Source organism: Rana temporaria, chromosome 8 (assembly GCF_905171775.1).
Source record: "Rana temporaria chromosome 8, aRanTem1.1, whole genome shotgun sequence".
NCBI classification, from domain to species: domain Eukaryota; kingdom Metazoa; phylum Chordata; class Amphibia; order Anura; family Ranidae; genus Rana; species Rana temporaria.
Window position 1 is genome coordinate 1,399,410 of NC_053496.1, and position 21,274 is coordinate 1,420,683.

The following is a 21,274-nucleotide window of genomic DNA, read 5'->3' on the forward strand; positions in this document are numbered from 1 at the left end:
TTTTACAGTTACCGAGGAGGTCTAGTGTTAAAATTATTGCACACGAGATTGCGGCGATACCTCACATGTGTGATTTGAACACAGTTTTCATATTGCGGGCGCGACTTCCGTATGCGTTTTCTTTGTTGCGCAAGCTCGCGGGGAGGGTGCGCTTTATTAAAATAAATTTTTTATATATATATATATATATATATATATATATATATATATATATATATATATATATATATATATATATTATAATTTTTTTTTTTTTTTTTTACATTTTGATATTTTTTTTATTGCTGTCACACGGAATGTAAACATCCCTTGTGACAGTAATAGTCAGTGACAGGTCCTCTTTTATGGAGGGATCGGGGGTCTAAAAGACCCCAAATCCCTCCTTTGCACTTCAAAGTATTCAGATCGCCCAAAACGGCGATTCTGAATACTGTGTACTTTTTAAAATCCGGCGCCATTGGCAGCCGAGAAACCCGGAGGTGACGTCATGACGTCGCTTCCGTGTTTCCATTGCGGAGACTGAATCAAAGCCGTTTACGGATTAGTTTCAGTCTGCGCCTGGACACAGAAGGCGCCGGATGGAGGATCGGGTCTCCCGGTGGGACGGGAAGCCCCGGTCAGAGCTTTTAGCCGCATCGGTTGTTATGTCTGGATAGCCAATCGCTGGCTCTAAACAACGGTACCGGGATGACGCCTGCAGCTGTGGGCATCATCCCGGTATAAACCCCGAAAGCCGAGGACGCATATATGCGTACGCCCGGCCCGACACACACACAGTGGTGGATGGTTTTTACCAAAGGGGCGGATATGATTATAAGAGGCGGCGCTCACTGAATACAAGAAATGTATGATGGTGCTTTTTTTTATTTATTTATTTTTTGTGCTAAAAATGCCTGAAAACTGCCTCAGTGTGAAAGAGGGTCTACTTTTTTATTATTTTTTTTTATTTATTTTTTTAACCCAGCCCCCTTAACCACTTAACCCCCGGACCAAATTGCTGATCAAAGACCAGAGTACTTTTTGCGATTCGGCACTGCTTCGCTTTAACTGACAATTGCGCGGTCGTGCGACGTGGCTCCCAAACAAAGTTGGTGTCCCTTTTTTTTTTTTTTTTTTTTTTTTTTCTTCCCACAAATAGAGCTTTGGTGAGATATCAGGGATCTTAACAGACCTCTGACATCTCCCCTTTGAGACAGAGAAAGGGACTAGGGACACCAATTCCCCAGTCCCTTTCTCGGCTGCGCTGAAAATGAAAGGAGAGAAGACGGCATCTTCTCTTCATCCATAAACTGAAACATTGTAAACACAGGTTACAATGTTTCAGTTATGTGAATAGACAGTCAGTGATCACAGACTCTGTTCAATCGGAGCTGAATTTACCGTCTCCTACCCCGCTCTCCATCCTGACAATTCCAGGGGGTGGAGGAGGAGCACGGAAGGGGAGAGAAACACAACGGGATACATGGAGAGAGACACAGACTGCAGCAAAACGGAGGGGGGCTGGAGGAGGACAGCGGTGATCGTGTGTGGGGGGAGCTACAAGTACCGATCACCGCTGATTTTAAAGCAGCTGAAAGCCGCACGGGGGAGGGGTGTAGAGAGAAGCGGAGAAATTATAGATTAAAAATCAAAGCGGTGATCGGTGCTTGTAACTTCCCCATGCACTGATCACTGCTGACAGTACAAGTACTCGGGCAAATGCTTGGTATCGGTCCCGATACCAATACTAGTATCCGTATCGGGACAATCCTAGTTCTTTCGATTTAAAAGGTGAAATTTGAACAGTTCTCCACAAAGCAGTTGATATCCACATTCAGGCCTCTGGGGGACAAGGGTGTCAACTTTGTGAATCCAAAAGGTTTCCGTTTTTGGGGATAAACTCTCCAGTGTGGATTCACAATATCGATCCCTATAAAAGTAGGTAAGCTCCCGTTGGTGTGGTTGGAGGTGGACCGATGTGGGTTTTTCTCTGGCTGATATTTAGAAATCAGGACAGCCGATATATAATGCCGATTTTTGCGCCCAATATTTTAGGCCAATATTTATTTATTGGCAGGTTACACACAGTTGCACTATTACTTACTCTGCTATGTAACTGAAGGCGGAGAGAGACCAACTGTTACAATTCAGCGGGGATGTCGGGGTGGGTGGGATCCAGCCGCTATCAAACTCCAGCCAATAATTGGGCTGCTTAAAGGGGGTGGGGCCACCTACACATAGCGGCCTGCCCAGATTCCATCGGCTTGTGTTTGATAGCTGCTGGGTCCCGCCCACCCCCGACATCAATGCTGCATTCTGACAGCTCCTCTCTCTGCATGTCAGTTTCACACACTCTTTGGCTCGGGCAAGTGCTGCTCTGCCAATGGAGTGGGGGAGGAATACTTGTGGGTTGACGGGCATGGTGCGATTAATTCTAATGCTAATAATAATATGCCGATTTCATAAAGGCCAAATATCGGCTGACCTTTTTTATGTGTGTATTTATTTTCGCTCTCTTAAAGGAGTTCCAGGCTATTTTTTTTTTAGTTTTAGAAGTCGGCAGCTATACTTTGTGTAGCTGCTGACATTTAATAACTGTGACGGTATCGGTATGATATCCCCGTCAACGTTCCCTTCTTCCCATAACGAAAATCACCCCAATATTCCACGAGGAGGGATATCCCTGGAATCGCCCAGAAAGCCACACATGAGACCAGCTTACTGCTTGAACAACACAGCCTTTAATGTTATAACACACAGCTTATATGTCATTTCCAAAACTGTTACAATGACAAATCTCCGCCCCCCTCACACTGGGGCTTCCATACAGATTATAGGTAGACACGACGGGGCCGATGCTGAAACACATTTTCTTTAGACAATGACATCAATGACGCTGAGCACTAGCTGTACTGAATACATCAACCAGACCGCTCGACCCCGCATATAGAGAGATAATAACCACAATGAAGCAATCAGAATAATTAACACAAGCCACTTAAACCCAGCTCTCCTTCACACAACACAATAGATCAATTAACCTTTAGAAATAGTGAGGGGACATTAGCACATCAATAACCTGGCTAGCAGGGAGCAGTAAACTGAGACATATAGGCAAATGTATCACAATGGCCCCCCTTTTGCTCCCTGCTCCGGCAAACCCGGTTGGACCTTCCCTGGTCCAGTAGGGTTGACGGGTTCAGAGCTATTAGTCAGAGGTTAACTCCGTTTGGCATGACTGACCTCCCTTGGCAACTGCTTCAGACTCAGGTATGTCACCGGGTCGTCAGATCACACGCCGGTCAGTCCCCAAGTCTTTGTGCGATCTGCAAAGTCACCAGAAGTCAGTGTGAAGACAGCGAATGGGTCTGTGCGCCGCCGTCTAGGTGTCCCGCTATGGGAGGGGGCAGGTTATGGCTCTGAAGTGACAATCCCAGGAGATTCATAAAAAGAAAAAGTTATATTTGTTGAAATGCTGTAGCACTGGTGCTCAGAGTCCGGGGGGGGGGGGGGGGGAGGGAATCAGAGCCCCATAAGGTCAGCCACCCCCTGCTCCCTCCGCAGCCGCCGGTTCTCCTCTTGGAGCTTCTCCAGCTCCATCTCCAGTTCATGCGGCTGTGACCTCAGGTGGTTGTTCTCCTCCTCCATGTGGCTTATGCACTCCTCCAGCTCTATGTACTCACGGATCAGCTCCTGCTTGCTCATGTCCTGCAGGCTCTCCACGTGGTCCTTCATCATCAGGAACTGGGTGGTGGTGTAAGGGGCCACCGGTGGGCCCTTGGCGAACATCTCGGCACGCATCTGGGACGCCCGCTGCGACTCCCTCTCCTCCAGTCGCTTCTTCTCCTCCCAGGTCAGCTTGTTATACGGCTTCCAGGACCTCTTCTTCTTGAAGGGTGGCCGGCGGTGCCTCTTTCTGCCCAGCTCCCTCCAGGGCCCCTCCGGCTCAGGGCTGTCGCCCATGACCAGCTGACAATGGTGTTCCCTGTTGTCCGTAATAACAGATTGTACCATGAGGGCTTCGTAAGGGGTGCCCAATGGTTCTTCCTGACCCAGCTCCTTTGGATCCCAAGCCGAGTCTACACAATGGGCTGCTGCTGGTGGGCGGTACCCAGGTTGAGACCAATTTGACCTGGTGTTGTCATTCATGGGGCAATTCTGCTTGAAGTGACCCAGCTGTTTGCACCGGAAGCAGCGTTGTTCGTTGCCCTCCTGGCGATGATAGCGAGGGCTAGATGTCACCGGTCTGTTAGGAGGTTGGTATCTAGCGGTTGGTGGGTGTGAGGGCACCGTTTGTGGTGGAGGTTGTTCCTGTGGTGTGACCTGGTTCGTCTTGCGAGTATCTGCATATTCATCCGCCAACTTCGCGGCCTCTGGTAGAGTCATGGGCCTGCGATCTCTCACCCAATCTTTGACGTCCGTCTGGATGTGATTGTAAAATTGCTCCAGGAGCATTAGTTGCAAAATGTCCTCTGCGGTGGTGGCCTGGCTGCTGTTAGCCCAGTTAGAGGCCGACCGGGACAATTGGCATGCCCATTCCGCATAAGAGTCTTTCGTGGTTTTGCGTGAGTCCCTGAACTTCTGTCGGTGGGACTCTGGGGTTACTGCATAACGAGCCAGGAGCACTTCTTTAACCCGGGCGTAGCTATGAATATCCTGATCTGGCACGGTCCGGAAAGCATCAGAAGCTTTGCCTGACAGTTTGCCTGACAATATTGCAACCCAGTCTCTTCTAGCTATTCGGTGCAGGTTACATTGTCGCTCAAAATCTGCCAGGAAGTTATCAATCTCACAGTCCTTTTCATCAAAAGCTTTAAAAGCGCTAAACGGAATCTTCCTTGCGTCTGCTGTGCTGTACTCACTGTTTGGAGAATGTGCGGCTGCTTGTTGGACTGCTGCCAGTTTTAACTGTAGTTCTGCGTCCCTTATTTGTTTATCCTTCTGTAGTTCTGCGTCCCTTATTTGTTTATCCTCCTGTAGCTCTGCGTCTCTTATTTCTTTATCCTTCTGTAGCTCTGCGTTTACTAACAGGTCCATCACTTTCAGTACCACATCTGGCGTTGGGTTCGGGCCGAACCACGCTAGCTTCTCTCTCATTAGCTTGTTGGCTGGCGATTCCTCCTCCTGAATCACTGGTGTCTCCATCTCTTGTACTGCTGGCGTTGCTGCAATCCCGTCCTCCTGGTCTAGCTCCATTGATTCTGCTATGATGACCCACTTGGTTTTGTTGCTAGCAATCCTTCCACGAACTTCCAGTAGTTCTTCCAGTGTCTGCTTGGAATCCGGGTGTGAAGGGGAATAGAAGGGAAAAATCCCACTGCTACCAACCAATTGTGACGGTATTGGTATGATATCCCCGTCAACGTTCCCTTCTTCCCATAACGAAAATCACCCCAATATTCCACGAGGAGGGATATCCCTGGAATCGCCCAGAAAGCCACACATGAGACCAGCTTACTGCTTGAACAACACAGACTTTAATGTTATAACACACAGCTTATATGTCATTTCCAAAACTGTTACAATGACAAATCTCCGCCCCCCTCACACTGGGGCTTCCATACAGATTATAGGTAGACACGACGGGGCCGATGCTGAAACACATTTTCTTTAGACAATGACGCTGAGCACTAGCTGTACTGAATACATCAACCAGACCGCTCGACCCCGCATATAGAGAGATAATTACCACAATGAAGCAATCAGAATAATTAACACAAGCCACTTAAACCCAGCTCTCCTTCACACAACACAATAGATCAATTAACCTTTAGAAATAGTGAGGGGACATTAGCACATCAATAACCTGGCTAGCAGGGAGCAGTAAACTGAGACATATAGGCAAATGTATCACAATAACCACTCACTCACCGGTCTAGTGATGCGGCAGCATGGAGGCCCCCCTCCTCCCCCACGGCGACATCATTTGAACTGTGGGCACCTTTGGGTGGAACTTCTGCTTTAAGTGCTTTTTCTTCACCGAATTGCCAAGAGAAGCTGTGAAGACGCATCCCCCCCCTCCCCCTCCATAAGGGTTAAGGCTTGCTTTGTTTAATTACCGGTGGAGGATCACAGACGGTGGTTTCACAAAACTGGGTGGACTGGTTTTGCGGTCTATGGCTGTTTATTTACACACAGCGGGGAGATAAGTTATTGAACACACGTCAACATTTTTCTAGGTAAATATATTGACGTTAAATGTTGTTGTCTTCCCCCCCCGTCAGTGACTGACCATCCAAACAGAGACCCCAAAACAAATCCCTTCAGAAATTAAGTCCTGTGTAATAAAATGGAAGGACACGGGGGGGGGGGGGTGGTGGTGGTGGTGTATTGAATGCATGAAGAAAGGGAGGTGCAAAAAGTCATGGAAAGCCAAGACACCAGCTGAAATCTATTAGACGGCAATCCTGTCACTGAAGAAGCATGGTGGTGAAGTTTGCTGCACAACATTTAGACAAGTCTGTGAAATACGGGGAGAATATCGTCTGGTCAGAGGAGACTAGGGGTTGCAACGGATCAAAAAACTCACGGTTCCCCCCCCCCCCTCCTCAGGACAGTGACCCCCCCCCCTCCTCAGGACAGTGACCCCCCCCCCTTCTCAGGACAGTGACCCCCCCCCCCTTCTCAGGACAGTGACCCCCCCCCCTTCTCAGGACAGTGACCCCCCCCCTTCTCAGGACAGTGACCCCCCTTCTCTCAGTACAGTGACCCTCCCCCCCAGCTAGTACCGACAGACGAGCGGCGTGTCCCACGAGTGCGGGCTCCTCCTCTGTGGGTGTAAACAGAGGAGGGCCGCCGCCGGGTGTACCAAGATGGCCGCGGCTCCGGAGGTAGGCCGAAGCCGTGGCCATAACATTAGGAAAGGCCGCGGCTTCGGCCTAGCTCCGGAGCCGTGGCAATCCGCGGATCACAGTGTGTTCCGATCCGAAGGGGGTGACCCGTTCGGATCACGGATCAACTGTGATCCGTTGCACCCCTAGAGGAGACCAACATGGAACTCTTTGGAGGCCATAATACACCCCATGTATGGGGGTCACATCACCCCAAAAATGCCCCCCATACCAACAGTGAGGTTTGGAGGCGGGAACATCATGGTGTGGGCGGGGCTGATTTTCATCAAACTTCCTATCATTGGAGGAAGGATGAATGGTGATAAAAATCTGCCACAGTCTCCCAGGATGATGAAAGGAGGAGGAGATCTCAGGAGGACAATCATCCCAAACACAAAGCCAAGGAGGAAGAAAATAAAACTGCGAGAATGTGAATCATTAAAGTTTTAGGTATAAATTTTATTGGAGCAAAAAAAAAAAAAAACTTTTTATTATGACCTATAAATGTTAAAATAATAAGTATATCGAGAAATGTAAGCTAAAGTTCCACCGGCCAACTATTGTTCCAGAATATCCTCAACAAATGTAACCAAGCGAGACTGGGGAGTGACCCGGGATGGTAATAGAGAGAGTGACCTAAACAGATAATATATCCATTCAAGAAGAGGGTCAGCGAAACAACTCGGGATCTATCAATTTCCATTGGGTATTGATTCGATCAAGGCTCGACTAGTTTCGCGCATCCATGTGCTTCGTCAGGAGCCAATCATCTCTCTCTCTCTCCCCCCCTCTCCTCTCTCTCACCTTTTCTTGTGATGACACTTTGTATCTACAATGTTGTGTAGTGAGTGTACAGCTTGTATAACAAATCACTCAGCACACAGCCATTAATGTCTAAACCTCTGGCAACAAAAGTGAGGACACCACTGTAACGGTCACCACCGTTTACGATATTCCCATTCCATCGCCCACGTCAGTTTATCCGACAAGCCAGCAGACACGATCCATAATAATTCCCTCAGAGAGACGAGACATATGCTCTGTGTTCTGAGTCAAATGTATGAACACTTTTAATTGTATCTTAGCTTTTTGATATACAGTACAAGCATGTTAAAGTTAATCACAGAGACAAAGAAACTCTCCACCCCCAATATCACACAATGGGGCTTCAGTACACATTCAGATGGTCTAATTACTAATCATCCCCCAGACGTCCCGTCTCCGCATTAGAGGGGTTAATTATTATAGCTTGACAAGTCACATTCCACATACAAAACGGTGTTATTAGCATACATAATGAAAGGTCTTTAGGAGCCAGGCTGAATTAACACCTAAAAGCTAGACATCTGACCTTTACGGACTGAATTAGCATCTCACAATGGAATGTCTAGGAGCAGCTCCAATTAACACCTCAAAAGCATGTGTCCCCCCATTGAATGAAAACACTCCATTTGGAGTCAGACTTTAACAACCTGTAAAATTCCAAGATATCCTGCAAAACATGAATTATCAGTAATGTCCCATCTCATGTAATTTATAATTATTATTTCTCATTCATCCTATGCCCAAAAGGGGCACAGGATGACCCTAGACCCAAGAGTCATTAGTGACGCTGGCACAGGAGTACCCCCATCCTTCAAAAGTCTCTGGGTGTCATGGGTCATTCTGTTACAACCCCTAAGTGAAAATGTCCAAATTGGGCCCAATTAGCCATTTCCCCTCCCCCGGTGTCATGTGACTGGTTAGTGTTACAAGATCTCAGGTGTGATAAATTTGGTGTTATCGCTCTCACTCTCTCATACTGGTCACTGAAAGGACAACATGGCCCCTCATGGCAAAGATCTCTCTCAGGATCTGATATAAAGAATTGTGTCTCTACATAAAGATGGCCGAGGATATAAGAAGATCGCCAAGACCCTGAAACTGATCTGCAGCCCGGTGGCCGGGACCATCCAGCGGTATAACAGGACGGGTTCCCCTCCCCCCGCCTCTCCATGGTCCACCAAAGAAGTTGAGGACACGTGATCAGCGTCATATCCAGAGGTTGTCTTTGGGAAATAGACGTATGAGTGCTGCCAGCATTGCTGCAGAGGGGGGAGGGGTCAGCCTGTCAGTGCTCAGACCATACGCCGCACACTGCATCAAATTATTTTGAGGGGGACAGCAAATTTACACTGTTATACAAGCTGTACACTCACTACTTTAGACAAAAATGTGAAGGGTGTACTCACTTTTGTCAGACACTGTACATAAAAATATGAAAAAAAAAATAATGAAGACATATGCAACCTTTAACCACTTAAGACCCGGACCGTTATGCAGGTTAAGGACCTGGCCCCTTTTTTGCGATTCGGCACTGCGGCGCTTTAACTGACAATTGCGTGGTCGTGCGACGCGGCTCCCAAACAAAATTGACGTCCTTTTATCCCCCCTAAATAGAACTTTCTTTTGGTGGTATTTGATCACCTCTGCGGTTTTTATTTTTTGCGCTATAAACAAAAATAGAGCGACAATTTTGAAAAAAAATGCAATATTTTTTACTTTTTGCTATAATAAATATCCACAAAAATTTTATTTTTTTTCCTCAGTTTAGGCCGATACGTATTCTTCTACCTATTTTTGGTAAAATAAATTGCAATAAGCGTTTATCGATTGGTTTGCACAAAAGTTATAATGTCTACAAAATGTATAGCATTTTTTTTTTTTACAAGTAATGGCGGCAATCTGCGATTTTTTTATTTTTTTTTTTAATCGTGACCGACATTATGGCGGACACTTTTGACACATTTTTTGGACCATTCACATATATACAGCGATCAGTGCTATCAAAATGCACTCACTAGGTGGTGCTGTAGGGGGTTAAGTGTTCCCTAAGGTGTGATTCTTACTGTAGGGGGGGGGGGCGTGGCTTGCTGTGACACATCACTGATCGCTCCTCCCGGTGACAGGGAACAGACGATCAGTGACAGTGTCACTAGGCAGAACGGGGAGATGTTGTGTTTACACTGACATCTCTCCTTGACCCGATCGCGGGTATGGCCGTGGTGATCCGCGGGTGCACTTACGGAGATCGCGGCGGATGCGCGCGACAACAGCTTCTTTAAGGGGACGTATAGGTATGTCCTTTTGCCTGCCCGTGCCATGCTGCAGACTTATATCTGCATGCGGCGGGCGGCAAGCGGTTAACCACTTAAGGACCCCTTCACACCGATATACATCGGCAGAATGGCACGGCTGGGCACATCCACGTACCTGTACGTGGCTCTTTAAGCCCAGCCGTGGGGTCGCAGGCGTGTGCACGCGACCTGGTCCGAAGCTCCGTGGCCGCGGGACCCGTGGACCCGATCACCGCTGGAGTCCCGCGATCGGTCCCCGGAGCTGAAGAACGGGGAGAGGTGAGTGTAAACACACCTTCCTAGTTTTCTTCACTGTGGCGCTGTGATCGATCGTGTGATCCCTTTTATAGGGATTCACAATCGATGACGTCACACCTACAGCCACACCCCCCTACAGTTAGAAACACATATAAGGTCACACATAACCCCTTCAGCGCCCCCTGGTGGTTAACTCCCAAACTGCAATTGTCATTTTCACAGTAATCGGTGCATTTTTAATGCATTTTTCGCTGTGAAAATGACAATGGTCCCAAAAATGTGTCCGCCATAATGTCGCAGTCACACAAAAAAAATCGCTGATCGCCGCCATTAGTAGTAAAAAATAAAAATGCAATAAAACTTTCCCCTATTTTGTAAACGTTATAAATTTTGCGCAAGCCAATCGATAAACACTTATTGCGATTTTTTTTTTTTTACCAAAAATAGGTAGAAGAATACGTATCGTATACTGAGGGAAAAAAATAATGTTTTATTTATTTTTTGGGGGATATTTATTATAGCAAAAAGTAAAAAAATATTGCATTTTTTTCAAAATATAGATTTTTTGTTTTTTCAAAATTGTCGCTCTATTTTTGTTTATAGCGCAAAAAATAAAAACCGCAGAGGTGATCAAATACCACCAAAAGAAAGCTCTATTTGTGAGGAAAAAAGGACGCCAAATTAGTTTGGGAGCCACGTCGCACGACCACGCAATTGTCAGTTAAAGCGACGCAGTGCCGAATCGCAAAAAAATGGCCAGGTCCTTTAGCTGCCTAAAGGTCCGGGTCTTAAGTGGTTAAATCATCACTTTTTTTTTTTTTTTTCACTTTTTGTTTTTAACTTTCTATTTTTCATGTTTATAGTTATATGGAAAGGTTATTTATTTATTGTTTCACATGTACATTGTTCATCTTCTATAATATTCGAGGTGACCTTTGTTCTTTGGTATTTTATCCGCGGTCTGGGTATTTTTATCTGTCGGGCCAGGTGACTGTGTCACTCCTCCTGGTTTCTGATTGGGTCTCACAAACTTTTGGCTACAAAAAAAGAAAACATGCACACCCCGGGGAGGGGGAGGGTAATTTAGTGATGAGTAAGCAAGTTTGTGTGAAACGCGTCCACTGAGCACCTTGCCGCGTGTCCCGTGTTTTTTTCAATTAATAGTTATTGATTTGAATTTATGGATGTGTCGCCGCCCTTCTTTGTCCCACACCCAAACAAAAACAAAAACAATCCCTATCAGACGCACAGCTCCTCGCTCCCGCGCTCCGTGACCTAAAAATGCCTCTCCTGTGTCCTGACTTCACTTTCTTCCTCCTCCTCCATATTTGTATGATCCTCATGTTTCCAGATCCGGGTCGGATTTTCCTGAGTCTGTGCCTAAAACTCCTCAATAAAGTTTTCACGTGTTTTTACACACGAGCAGTTGTATGACGCGGACCTCGCTGCACCGGTGTTCTGGGTTCACTTGCCAGAGCGACATCGTCCGTACAAAAGAGGACTTCTAAACTGATTCCCGACCACCGCACGCACTTTTACAGAATGGCACTGCTGCGCAAATGGGCGTATATATATATATATATATATACCGTATTTATCTGGGTATAGCGCGCACCGGCGTATAGCGCGCACCCAGTTCTAGGAGGGAAATTTCCTGGAAAAAATAATTACTTACAGTTTAAATGTCCCTCTTTGGTATCTTGCCCGGCGGCCTTGTCCAGTCCGGCGTCTTCGGCCTTCGTGGTGTTCTCCCGCACTGTCTCCGAGCGCCGCCGCCGACATATACCGAGCGCAGTACACTCGGCCACGCTCGGCTCCTCTCGCAGGGCGTGACCGCGAGCGGAGCCTAGCTGAGTGTACTGCGCTCGGTATATGGCGGCGGCGGCGCTCAGAGACAGGGGACCGGCGTATAACGCGCACCCGCGATTTTCCCCAGTTTTCAAGGGGAAAAAAGTGCGCGTTATACGCCAATAAATACGGTGTATATATAGTGACAACCGGCCCCCTATAGATGTAGTGGTGGGGGTTCTTCCACATACCTCCTCAGATAGAGAGTCCCGCCAGAGAGATGAGACAGGGATCCCTGCATTAGCTGCCTACGTCCCCTTTAACCACCACCGAATAACAGCGGCAGGGTGGTTCCTTAACTCTGGGAGGACGTTATATAACGTCCTCCCAGAATCGCGCACACATGGGAGTCTCCGAGTCCAGAGGACCCGACGGATCACGGTACATCGCCGCTAATAGCGGCCGTTTACCAGACGATCGCTCCGTCCAATGACGGAGCAATCGCTTGTAAACAAACCGGCGTCATGTGATAACGCCGGGTTCCTCCCCTCCCTGTACCGATCGGTACAATGTGAGAGGAGAGAGCGGAGGCAGCAGCACTGTGGGCTGGGGATCCATGCCCATACACTGCAATACACTCTACCATACCCAGTGCAATACCCACTTCCCGCCTGCCATCATATGACGTCCTTGACATTGTGGGCGGTGATATCTGAATGTTGGGAGGAGCTAACGGCATCATTCAGATATCCGCTTTTTCAGCCAGCGATTCCCTTCACCATAAGAACAATCTTAGCGGCTGTTCCGCCACTTGATCGTTCTTACAGGCGGGGAGAGGGGACTTCCCCGTCCCCCTCCCGCAGTCCTCCGGTGCTTCTACCTACTCACCGCTACGATCGTTGGACCCCCTTTATTAGGTCCCCCTTGCTGTAGTGGGTTGGACCCCCTTTATTAGGTCCTCCTTGCTAGTAGCAGGTTGGACCCCCTTTATTAGGTTCTTGCTAGTAGTGGGTTGGACCCCCTTTATTAGGTCCTTGCTAGTAGTGGGTTGGACCCCCCTTATTAGGTCCCCCTTGCTAGTAGCGGGTTGGACCCCCTCTATTAGGCCCCCTTGTTAGTAGCGGGTTGGACCCCCTTTATTAGGTCCCCCTTGCTAGTAGTGGGTTGGACCCCCTTTATTAGGTCCCCCTTGCTAGTATCGGGTTGGACCCCCTTTATTAGGTCCCCCTTGCTAGTAGTGGGTTGGACCCCCTTTATTAGGTCCCCCTTGCTAGTATCGGGTTGGACCCCCTTTATTAGGTCCCCCTTGCTAGTAGCAGGTTGGACCCCCTCTATTAAGTCCCCCTTGCTATTAGCGGGTTGGACCCCCTCTATTTTTTTTATTTCAGTCTTCCCAGCCTAGTGGTGAGATGTGAGATCTTATTGACCCCTCCCCCCATATCTCACTGTAAAGAGGACCTGTCATGTCATATTCCTATTACAAGGGATGTTTACATTCCTTGTAATAGGAATAAAAGTGATCAAAAAATAAATGTTTGTGGAAAAAAGTGTCAAACTAAAATAAATAAAGTAAAATGAACAATAAAATATAAATATTTTTTTTTAAAGCACCCCTGTCCCTGTGAGCTTGCATACAGAAGCGAACGCATACGTAAGTCCCGCCCACATATGAAAACGGTGTTCAAATCACACATGTGAGGTATCTCTGCGAACGTTGGAGCGAAAGTGATAATTTGGGCCCTAGACCTCCTCTAACGCAGAACATGTAACCAGTAAAAATATTTAAAGCGTCGCCTATGGGGATTTTTAAGTAGAGAAGTTTGACGCCATTCCACGAGCGTGTGCAATTTTGAAGGGTGACATGTTCGGTATCTATTTACTCTGCGTAACTTCATCTTTCACATTAAGCAAAAACATTGGGCAAACTTTACTGTTTTTTTTTAGCACAAAGCAGTTTTTTTTCCGTAAAAAAAAACGTTAGAAAAATTGCTGCGTAAATACTGTGCGAGATAAAAAGTTGCAACGGCCACCATTTTATTCTCTAGGGTCTTTGCTAAAAAAAGCATATATAATGTTTTGGGGGTTGGCTTTGACCTGCTGATGAACTCCTTGCTGTGTACACATGCGAATGCATTGGGCAGGTTAACTTTGTTGGTAATCAGACTGGCGGGCATAAGCATTTAGAAAACATGCTTGCTGCGACTGTACACAACAAGGAGTTCATCAGCAGGTCAAAGCCAATAAATCTATAGATTAAGATAAATAAAAGCCCCCCCCCCAATACTTACCTGAGCCCCCCTCTAGATCCAGTGAGATTGCATCAGAGACGCGGATGCCTGGGACTCTCCTCCCTCGTTGGCTGGCACAGCAAGGGTGCCAATTGATTGGCTCCCTGCTGCTGTGAAAGTTAGTGAGCCAATCAGGGGAGAGAGGGAGGTGGGGCCGAACCGCAGCTCTGTGTCGTCTGAATGTACGGGGCTCAGAGGTCCCCAGGGCCCCCTCCTCCGCTTGTCAATCCGCAGCAGCACCCCCCTGGTTCTCAATCCGCAGCAGAACCCCCTGCTTCTCAATCCGCAGCAGCACCCCCAGCTTCTCAATCCGCAGCAGCACCCCCTGCTTCTCAATCCGCAGCAGCACCCCCAGCTTCTCAATCCGCAGCAGCACCCCCGCTTGTCAATCCGCAGCACCCCCCGCCTCTCAATCCGCAGCAGCACCCCCGTCTCTCAATCCGCAGCAGCACCCCAGCTTGTCAATCCGCAGCACCCCCCGCCTCTCAATCTGCAGCAGCACCCCCAGCTTCTCAATCCGCAGCAGCACCCCCAGCTTCTCAATCCGCAGCACCCCCCGCCTCTCAATCTGCAGCAGCACCCCCCGCTTCTCAATCCGCAGCAGCACCCCCAGCTTCTCAATCCGCAGCACCCCCCGCCTCTCAATCTGCAGCAGCACCCCCAGCTTCTCAATCCGCAGCACCCCCCGCCTCTCAATCCGCAGCAGCACCCCCCACTTCTCTTCTCAATCCGCAGCAGCACCCTCCGCTTCTCAATCCGCAGCAGAACCCCCCAGCTTCTCAATCCGCAGCACCCCCCGCCTCTCAATCCGCAGCACCCCCCGCCTCTCAATTTGCAGCACCCCCTGCTTCTCAATCCGCACCCCCCCCCCCCCCGCTTCTCAATCCGCAGCAGCACCCCCCGCTTCTCAATCCGCAGCACCCCCCGCTTCTCAATCCGCAGCAGCACCCCCCGCTTCTCAATCCGCAGCAGCACCCCCCGCTTCTCAATCCGCAGCAGCACACCCCCAGCTTCTCAATCCGCAGCACCCCCCGCCTCTCAATTTGCAGCACCCCCCACTTCTCAATCTGCAGCAGCACCCCCTGCTTCTCAATCTGCAGCAGCACCCCCCCCCCCCGATTCTCTGTTCCGGGGGGCCCATGCCTGAAGCTGTGTTAAGGGGCCCTAAAATTCCTGATGACGGCCCTGCAAGGAACACACCATGGGTCCTCCTCCCTCTGATAGGATGTGGAGCTCTGTGTTAACACCCCATCATTACACACAGATCCACGGTCCTGCTCAATCGCGGGTGCCTGGCGGACATCGCAGCCGCCGGGCATGGGCATCGGGTCCCCAGTAATGTGGTGCGCCCCCTGCTTCTCAATCCGCAGCAGCACCCCCCGCCTCTCAATCCGCAGCAGCACCCCCGTCTCTCAATCCGCAGCAGCACCCCAGCTTGTCAATCCGCAGCACCCCCCACCTCTCAATCTGCAGCAGCACCCCCAGCTTCTCAATCCGCAGCAGCACCCCCAGCTTCTCAATCCGCAGCACCCCCCGCCTCTCAATCTGCAGCAGCACCCCCAGCTTCTCAATCCGCAGCACCCCCCGCCTCTCAATCCGCAGCAGCACCCCCCACTTCTCTTCTCAATCCGCAGCAGCACCCTCCGCTTCTCAATCCGCAGCAGAACCCCCCAGCTTCTCAAACCGCAGCACCCCCCGCTTCTCAATCCGCAGCACCCCCCGCCTCTCAATCCGCAACACCCCCCGCCTCTCAATTTGCAGCACCCCCTGCTTCTCAATCCGCAGCACCCCCCCCCCGCTTCTCAATCCGCAGCAGCACCCCCCGCTTCTCAATCCGCAGCACCCCCCCGCCTCTCAATTTGCAGCACCCCCTGCTTCTCAATCCGCAGCAGCACCCCCCGCTTCTCAATCCGCAGCAGCACCCCCCGCTTCTCAATCCGCAGCAGCACCCCCCGCTTCTCAATCCGCAGCAGCACCCCCCGCTTCTCAATCCGCAGCAGCACACCCCCAGCTTCTCAATCCGCAGCACCCCCCGCCTCTCAATTTGCAGCACCCCCCACTTCTCAATCTGCAGCAGCACCCCCTGCTTCTCAATCTGCAGCAGCACCCCCCCCCCGATTCTCTGTTCCGGGGGGCCCATGCCTGAAGCTGTGTTAAGGGGCCCTAAAATTCCTGATGACGGCCCTGCAAGGAACACACCATCGGTCTCCTCCCTCTGATAGGATGTGGAGCTCTGTTTTTTACACCCCACCATTACACAGATCCACGGTCCTGCTCAATCGCGGGTGCCTGGCAGACATCGCAGCCGCTGGGCATGGGCATCGGGTCCCCAGTAATGTGGTGCGCCCCCCCCTAGTGGCTCGGGAAGGCGAAGACGTCATATGATGTCTGGCCAGAACAAGAGCCTCATCGTCCCGCCGTCATATGACAGCGGCGGGCGGTAGGCTGCTGGTCAATCAGTACAGCTGCCGTCTGCAAATAAAATTCAAATACGTTACAACGCGTGACGTCGCTTCTGATTTTTTTTTCTTTTTTGTTTGTTTTTGTCGTACGAGAATCTTCGTCACTTTTGTAACCTCTCAATTTTCGATATATGACTAGTATGGAATTTTTTTTTTTCGGATCGTTTGTACGGGGCCATTACTGTATATACAGCACATCTTCTTCTTAATGCTGGAAGGTGAATGTTTGTTCTGCAAATCCTGGAAAAGGTGCGACTGTCCTCCTACATCTGAACTCTAATCTCCTGCGCTCCTGCGCTCCGGTGTCTCGCTGGTCATGGGTGGTGTGTTCCACTCTTTGGATTAACCACTTAAGCCTCAAGCCTGTTTTTCAGAAGTTTAAAACAAGTTTTTATTTTTTTTTGCTAGAAAATTACTTAGAACCCCCAAACATAATGGCCCGGATTCACATACATCGGCGCATATTTATGCCGCCGTAGCGTATCTCAAATACGCTACGCCGACGCAGCGCAGAGAGGCAAGCACAGTATTCACAAAGCCAGTGCTGCCAATTCTACGCTGGGTTTCTTAGGCGTAAGTCGTCGTAAGTGGAAGTGGGCGTGAGCCATGCAAATGAGGCGTGACCCCATGCAAATGATGGGCAGAGCACCATAAAGATACGAATAACGAACAGCGCATGCGCCGTCCCGTGGACGCATCCCACTGCGCATGCTCTGAATCACGTCGAAACTACTCCCTAAGATACGACGGATCACTGCCTACGACGTGAACGTAACTTACGCCCAGCCCTATTCACGTACTACGTAAACGACAAAAGACACAACGGCTTGTGTTCCCTGGTCCATACCTTTTGCATGGGTTGCACCTCCTATATGGTGAATAACGTTACGCCGGAGGTACGACTTGCGCAAACCGCGTATATTATGCGCCGGGCGCATGTACGTTCGTGAATAGACGTATCTCCCTCATTTCCACATTTGAATAGGAAATCGATGGGAGCGCCACTTTCGTCCAGCGTAAATATGTGCCCACGATACGCCGGCGTAGGCAAGTTACGTCGGTCGGATGAAGCCTATTTTTAGGCGTATCTCGGTTTGTGAGCACGGCGCATATTTGCACTTACGCGGCGTATCTCTAGATACGTTGGCGGAAGTGCTTTGTGAATCCGGGCCTATATATATATATATATATTTTTTTTTTTTTCTAACACCATAAAATGGCGGTCATTGCAATACTTTTTGTCGCACCGTATTTGCGCAGCGGTCTTACAAGCGCACTTTTTTTTGGAAAAAAATAAATAAGACAACAGTAAAGTTAGCCCAATTTTTATTTTATATTGTGAAAGATAATGTTACTCCGAGTAAGATGATACCCAACATGTCCCGCTTTTTAATGGGATGAGTGGATTGGGTGCTCTTGATGAAGGTCATCTGCTGATCTCTCGTAGCAGTGACACCTATGCCGAAATCAGGAGATGGGGTCTCCTCAAGCCCCTCCCACTTCACATTCCTCACCAGTCAGCTGACCTCTAGTCTCTGCCCCCCAGCCATGCCGTGAACTGAATGGGCAGCTGTGAAGAGTGGGAAAAAACCCCGAAAGGGCATAAAACAGGATTTTAAGGGCGAACAATAAGAGCAAAGAATTTATAAAAATATAATTTATTAGAAAAAAAGTCTTATATTTATCTTAAAGGGGGATTGATTATATGCAAAGGAGTATGTGTCATGGATATGTAGTATGTCTGGCAGCTTACCTTCTCTCCATGTGTTCATTAGAGGCCAGACTCTGGCTGCCTTTTATCATCTCTCCTCCCTGTATGGCTCCACCCCAGGCCATCCCAGGAAGTCTATATTAACCACTGCACTGCAGATCTGCTTTGCTGATCAACATTGTTTGTTAGCTTGTGTTCCTGCTTGCCGTGTGCTACGTTATCTCTCTGTGTACCGATTTTGGCTCTTCTCCGACTACTCCTGTTTGCCTGTGACCCTGACCCTTGGCCTGTCCCTTGGTTAATTCACGTCTGCTTGTTGCCCTCGACCTCGGCTTAACCCTTTACTATCGCTTGTGTGCTGCTTCCCCTCTCTCCCTACGGAGCGTGACCTAGGGGACTCCAGGGGCTGCGACCTGGATCCAGCTGCAGTAAAGGCCATATTCACCACTAGAGGCTCTGGTGAACACCAGATGGGTCTTAGACTCCGCGCCCTGGGGTATCTTGGGCTCAAGCTGCCTGTAGGATCCCTGTTTGTGCCCCAGCGAACCTCTCCTACATATGCGCTCTGTGGTCCGACCGCAGCAGTCGGCTATAAGGTTCACTACCCTGTGGTGCACCCCCGACTCCAACGGGGTGCACTTGTCACCTGGCAGTATGTCAAGCACATTAATCATTCACATAATGTACATAAATTGATACAATCACAAATTGAAACATTTGTACAATTTTCCATTGCAAAGAAATTGCTCCTCTAGCCCAACATGTTTCGGGAATACCAATCCTTTCTTCAGAGGCTCTTGGTAGGAGAAAATTTAGACAATATGGCCCAGATTCACAAAGCACTTACGCTGACGTATAACAAGTTACGCCGACGAAAGTGCAAATGTGCGCCAGACCCACAAACTAATATGCGCCTAAAACCAGGCTACACCCCGCCGACGTAGCTTGCTTACGCCGGCGTAGGGTGGGCGCACATTTAGGCTGGGAGCATGGTGCCACTCCCATTGATTAGCCATTCAAACATGCAAATGAGTGAAATACAGCGATTCACGAACGTGCGTGCGCCCGGCACATGCTACGCAAGATGCGCGTAAGTTGTACGTCCGGCGTAAAGTTATTCCCCATAAATGAGGTGCAACCCGGCAACAGACATGCTCAGGTCTGCACCAGGGAACACAAGGCGGCGTATTGTGCGTTGGATGTGTGTCTGGCTGGGGGTACGTTATGTTCACGGCGTACGCAGTGATCCGGCGTAGCTTAGGCAGTTTTGCTGGCGTGTTTGTGAGCAGGTGCATGGGGGTGCGTCCACGTCACAGCGCATGCCCAGTTCTTGATACGTACCTGTCTGGCGCTTGGCCCATCATTTGCATGGGTTCACGCCCACTTCCACCTACGCCGACGTGCGCCTTCGAAACCCACGCCACGCTGGCGCAGCTTTGGGAGCACTGGCTTTCTGAATGCAATGCTTGCCTCTCCGCGCTGCGTTGGCGTAGCGTACAGTGTGTGCTCTACGGCGGCGTAATGTGCGCCCTGCTCTCTGTGAATCTGGGCCTATGTCTAAATAAATGGTCTCTACAACCTTTGTGAGTAGCACATTAATCTAATGTGATCTCACTAACCCAAATAGGAAAGATTAGAGTGGTCAGCCGCGGGCTCCAGGAACAGCCCTGCTGGGCGGCCGCAAAAAGGCAGGGAGAGCGGTGGAGGACCCCCTACCAAATCATCATTCGACACCCCCCCTTTTAATAAAAAGCGATAATACTTCTCACAAACGAGCGCATGCAAAGGCTTTTCTATCAATCGCACCGCATCCCTTGGCACCTGATGACGGGAGGATCAGATGGTACCTCCAAACAACTGACGCGTTTCAGGGGCGTACCCTTTTTCTTCAGAGCCTAAGCAGTCAGTCCGTTTAGGCTGTGGAAAAAAGGGTACGCCCCTGAAATGCGTCAGCCGTTTGGGAGGTGGAGGGTAATGAGGGTGGAGGGTCCTAAGGGTGTTGAAGGTGGGGGGTCCTGAGGGTGGAAGGTGCTGAAGGTGGAGGGTGCTGAGAATGGAGGGTGGTTGAAGGTGGAGGGTGCTGAGAATGGAGGGTGGTTGAAGGTGGAGGGTGCTAAAGGTGGAGGGTAATGAGGGTGGAAGGTGGAGGGTCCTGAGGGTGGAGGGTGCTGAGAATGGAGGGTGTAGGGTGGTTGAAGGTGGAGGGTCCTGAGGATGAAGGGGGCGGACTGACCATCTGTCCCTGAAATGTCCCTTACCGACATCCTTTTGGATGTCCTCCTCGGTGTGTGCATTCTGTGTGTATGTATACTGTGTGGCCCCATAATCTCCTATTGCCCGGGGGCCCCATAATCTCCTATTGCCCGGGGGCCCCATAATCTCCTATTGCCCGGGGGCCCCATAATCTCCTATTGCCCGGGGGCCCCATAATCTCCTATTGCCCAGGGGGCCCCATAATCTATTGCCTGGGGACCCCATAATCTATTGCCCGGGGGCCCCATAATCTATTGCCCAGGGGGCCCCATAATCTATTGCCCGGGGACCCCATAATCTCCTATTGACCAGGGGCCCCATGAGTTGTCAGTCCACCCCTGGTACCATCTGATCCTCCCGTCATCAGGGGCCAAGGGATGCGGTGCGATTGATAGAAGAGCCTTTGCATGCGCTCGTTTATGAGAAGTATTATTGTTTTTATACTTTTTAATAAAACTTTATCGGTAATGCACAAGGTCGGGTCGCCCTTTTTCTTTTTCCTCCTCTACATCTGACGGCTCTGCTGAATGTCACCTCTTCTCTATTTTGGAGATTTTTTTGTAACTCCCTTCGGGGCTCTTCCAATCCC